The sequence below is a fragment of the Lotus japonicus genome, chromosome 2 (assembly GCF_012489685.1).
Source record: "Lotus japonicus ecotype B-129 chromosome 2, LjGifu_v1.2".
Lineage (NCBI taxonomy): Eukaryota > Viridiplantae > Streptophyta > Magnoliopsida > Fabales > Fabaceae > Lotus > Lotus japonicus.
This window is the reverse complement of record NC_080042.1, coordinates 22024982-22030295: the sequence shown is the minus strand read 5'-3', so window position 1 is coordinate 22030295 and position 5314 is coordinate 22024982.

Here is a 5314-nt window from a genome sequence, read left to right as displayed (position 1 = left end):
TGATGTATAAGAAAACATCAGATTATAAGCTTTCAGGTTATTGTGATGCTGATTATGCTGGAGATAGAACAGAGAGAAAAAGTACTTCTGGAAATTGTCAATTTCTGGGAAGCAATCTAGTCTCATGGGCAAGCAAGAGGCAATCAACCATTGCACTATCAACTGCAGAGGCAGAATATATCTCAGCAGCAATATGCAGCACACAGATGCTCTGGATGAAACATCAGCTGGAGGATTATCAGATCCTTGAGAGTAATATCCCAATTTATTGTGACAACACTGCTGCAATCTCGTTGAGCAAGAATCCTATCTTGCATTCAAGGGCAAAGCACATTGAGGTAAAGTATCACTTCATTAGAGATTATGTGCAGAAGGGCGTACTTCTTCTGAAGTTTGTTGATACTGACCATCAATGGGCAGATATCTTTACAAAGCCCTTAGCAGAGGATAGATTTAATTTTATTCTGAAAAATCTAAACATGGACTTTTGTCCATAGTGAAGATGGATCAGAACCTCTGACTATGATACTTCTCGATCAGAAGATGTCTAGTCCAGAAGGTAACTCAATCAGAGTGTGTGTGCCCACTGGTACTGACTCTGAAGCTGAGACAATAACACGTGTGTCAGAATTTCTGATGCATAATTCCTTGTGCCCGTGTGACAGTCTGTTATGATTGCGTGTAGATATGCTTATCTCCTGTGTGTGATTGTGTATTTTACTGTTACTATCTATCTTTAATTTTCAACCGTTGATCTTAAAGTGCTTTTTGAATCAACAACGGTTATTTGATAAAACCCACTATACACACACGTTCTCGTTCACTTCCGGTTTTCACTCTCGCACTCTCTGCTTTTCAAAACCGCCTCTTTCTTGATTTCTCTCTCGATCTCTCTTCATCCTTCAAACTTCATCTTCTACCTCAAACCTTCAACCTCTTCAAAATGGTGAGACAAACCAGAAGATCTACTGCAGATGCACCTCAGTTCCCTCACATGGAAGTTGGTTTGGCAACGGGTCAAAGGGGCTCTGAGAACCCGGCACAAGAACAAGTTCAAGCTCAAGAGCAGATTGTTCCAATTGCAGAACGGGGCTGTGCCGTTCACTGCGTATTTGCTCCTGCGGAACTCCAAGTCCTAGCAGAATGGAGATTCGACCTCGACAACCTGGCTGCAAATGGGTTTGATCTTCGTCCTGAAGTCCAAGCTCAAGGTTGGGGAAACTACTTCAATCGACTTCAAGGACCGGTGTATGAGAAACTGGTAAAGGAATTCTGGAAGCACGCAGACTGCGATGATACTCAAGTGGTCTCTCACATTCTTGGCAGGAAGATCATCATCACTGAGAAATCATTCGTGAATCTGCTAGGAGCAGAAACTGCTTATGGATATCGGTTCCAACTGACGGAATCCAAGCTGAAACCCAGCACCAAAGACAAAGTCAACAAGGCCCTGTACACCACCTTCAAACCGGGCAAGACAAGTTACAAGGTGATGGACCTTCACCCCAAACTCAGGATCTGGCACAAGATCCTGCTCAACTGCATCAATCAGAGACCGAAGGGCAGTTCTCCAGACTACATCAACTTCAACCAGAAGGCGATGTTGTTCTTCATCCAAGATCAGGAGAAGATCTGCCTTCCCTACTTCCTGTTCTCCTACTTGAAGGAATGCATCAGGAAGTCTCGCACCACCGCCTCCATCAAGTCTGCAATCAAATATATCCCTTTTGGGAGGCTGCTCTCAGACTTTCTCATTGAAAGCAACTTGGTGCAAGATTTGATCAATGCTGGTTGCACAGAGGATTTGAGCACAATTGTCAGTGATGTCTTCACTGCAAACTCCTTGAAGAAGATGGGCTTAATCCAGAAGAAGATTGCTCCTGCTCATGAAGACACATCTTTTGAGATCAGAGGAAGAAGAATGCCTCTGAATGACTACCCACTGTGGACTCAAGCAGACAATCCTGAAGCCATCAGATGCTATGTTGAAGACCTCAGGGCTCAAGGATTCGAGATTGATCTTGATGATTTCTTCAGCAGACTACCGCCAGCTCCAGAGTTTCCTTCTCCTCCCAAGAAGAAAGCTCAGAGGAAGATGGTTCTGGAAGAATCCTCTGAAGAATCTGATGTCCCTCTGGTCAAGAAGACAAAGAGAAAGCCTGATGATGGTGATGATAGTGATAGTGAGGATGGTCCTCCTAAGAAGAAGCAGAAGAAGGTCAGAATCCTGGTGAAGCCTACTCGGGTGGAACCAGCTGCTGCAGTGGTCAGAAGGACTGAACCTCCTGCCAGAGTGACTCGATCATCAGCACATTCAAGTAAGCCTGCACTTGCTTCTGATGATGATTTGAATTTATTTGATGCACTTCCTATTTCTGCCTTGCTTCAACACTCCTCAAATCCCCTCACTCCTATTCCTGAATCCCAACCAGCCGCACAAACCACCTCTCCACCACATTCCCCAAGATCTTCCTTCTTTCAACCTTCTCCTACTGAAGCACCCCTCTGGAATTTGCTTCAGAGTCAACCCTCTAGGTCAGAAGAACCAACATCTCTCCTCACCATTCCATACGACCCATTATCTTCTGAACCAATCATCCATGAACAACCCGAGCCAATCCAAACAGAACCACAACCCAGAACGTCTGATCACTCTGCTCCCAGAGCATCAGAACGTCCTGCTGCCAGAACCACGGATACAGACTCATCCACAGCCTTTACACCTGTATCCTTTCCAATCAATACTGTTGACTCTTCTCCCTCCAATAACTCTGAATCCCTTAGAAAATTCATGGAGGTTAGAAAAGAGAAGGTGTCTGCCTTGGAAGAGTATTACCTTACCTGTCCAAGCCCTAGGAGATATCCTGGCCCTAGACCTGAACGTCTAGTTGACCCAGATGAACCTATCTTGGCCAATCCTATCCAAGAGGCAGACCCCTTAGTTCAACCAGCTCACCCTGTCCCTGACCAACAAGAGGCCATTCAACCAGACCCTGAACCCGAACAATCAGTGTCTAACCAATCCTCGGTTAGATCACCTCACCCTCTGGTTGAAACTTCAGACCCTCACCTTGGAACCTCTGAACCCAATGCTCCCATGATTAACATTGGTTCTCCACAAGGTGCCTCTGAAGCTCATAGCAGCAATCACCCAGCCTCTCCTGCACCCAACCTCTCCATAATTCCCTATACTCACCTTCAACCCACATCTCTCTCTGAGTGCATCAATATCTTCTATCATGAAGCCTCCTTGAGGCTCCGCAATGTGCACGGTCAGACTGATCTCAGTGAGAATGCTGAAAATGTGGCTGATGAGTGGAACAATCTGAGCACTTGGCTAGTGGCTCAAGTTCCGATTATGATGCAGCTCCTGCATGCAGAGGGCAGTCAGAGCATTGAGGCTGCAAAGCAAAGGTTTGCTAGAAGGGTGGCTCTTCATGAACTAGAACAGAGAAATAAGCTTCTTGAAGCTATTGAAGAAGCCAAGAGAAAGAAAGAACAAGCAGAAGAAGCTGCACGTCAAGCAGCAGCTCACGCTGAACAAGCCAGACTTGAGGCAGAGCGACTTGAAGCTGAGGCTGAGGCAGAGCGACTTGCACCAGTTGTGTTTACTCCTGCTGCTTCTGCTTCCATTCCAGATCCTCAAGCTGCTCAGAATGTTCCTTCCGGCTCTACTCAGACAAGCTCATCCAGACTCGACATCATGGAACAACGTCTTGATACTCATGAATCCATGCTGATTGAGATGAAGCAAATGATGATGGAACTTCTGCGACGCACTGACAAACCTTAGTTTTAGGATCTCTTCTTTCTCTTCTTTTTCGTTAACTTTGTTTTCTTTTTGTTCAACTCTGTTTCTTTTTACTTATTTATGCTAACCTGTTCGTTTGTGATTATATATGCCTATCTATATAATTATGTCACATATGTTTGCAAAAGTCTTTTTATTCATAATTCTATGTCTACATCATATTTCTTTACATCATATAATCTAGAATGGAGGATCCCTCCTCATTCTTCTGCACTCCTGGCGCTGCTCTGACCTATCCTTCTCCAGACGCTCCAGTACATGCTGGATGTTGCTGAGCCTGATCTTTAGCTCATCCCTCTCCATAATCTCTTCTGAAGTCTTGAGCTTCTCTTCCAAACTCTCCTTCTCTTCCAGCAGCTTGAGTTCAAGCCGGCTGAGTTCATGCACCTCCTCCACGAAGGCAAGAAATTCCTTCAGGTCTCTCTCCAACTCTGGACGCAGGTCCTCTTCCAGCAGTGTCCGTGTCAGCTCCGCGATGGTAGTTGCACCCTCTGGATGCCTGATGTTCAGGAACAAGTCCTCTTCAAAGGCCTTCTTCCTCAGCTCTTCTAGTGCTACGTTGTATGATGCCATTTTTTTTTACTGAAAATTATTCGAGGTGTGAAGCTTACCTTTCTCTCCAACGCTTTTTATAGGCTTCACTTTCTCTCTGAAAGTTAATGCTCTTACAGTTTCTCGAGGTTAAGTTCTTGGTAACTGACCCTTCTATTTACTCACTTGACCGGTGGTAAACGTTCATCCCTTGCATTAACTCTTCTATTTATTTTCGCCTAACTCTGATTCTTACATCGTTTTTATTTTCTTTTAAACTTAGACCTTCTCTAAGGGGGAGTACCTTGTACTTCAAGCTAAGTTTTTCACACCCCAAGCTTTTTGCTTATGACAAAAAGGGGGAGTAAACCCAGTTTTTGATTTGTAAGATGTGTTAGTGTGACTTATTTTTCTTTTGGAGATTTTAACAGTTCCACCTTCATGACCATAGATGTGTCACTGGGCAAATACAAGGAATACATTTCACTTCTTCTGAAGTGATTCTAAGTTGACTCTGATACCCAAGACTCTGATACCTTGTCCCTGACTCTGATCACTTATGCGCTCTGATTATTCGTTTTTCATCTATGTCATAAGCTTTTCACTCTGAACTCTTATATTTTTTTTTAGCTCAGAATCTAGACTTTACTAACGTTTTCATCAAGTATTAGATTCAGGGGGAGCTAAGCTCAGAATCAAGCAGTGACTTGAATTCAGAATGAGCAAGATAAACTATTCACATCAGGATAAGTCTTATTCTATATCTCTAAACTCTGAGTGAATTCAGTTTAATGTTTAAGAATTGTTCATCAAAAATCTTAGTTTTGTCATCATCAAAAAGGGGGAGATTGTAAGATCAAGTTTTGATCTAGTAAGTACAACTCTATGTTTTGATGATTACAAGTTAACCTTTTGATATGAACAATTGTGGTACTCTAACGTGTTTTTCCAGAGTGTGCTATTTACAGGCTC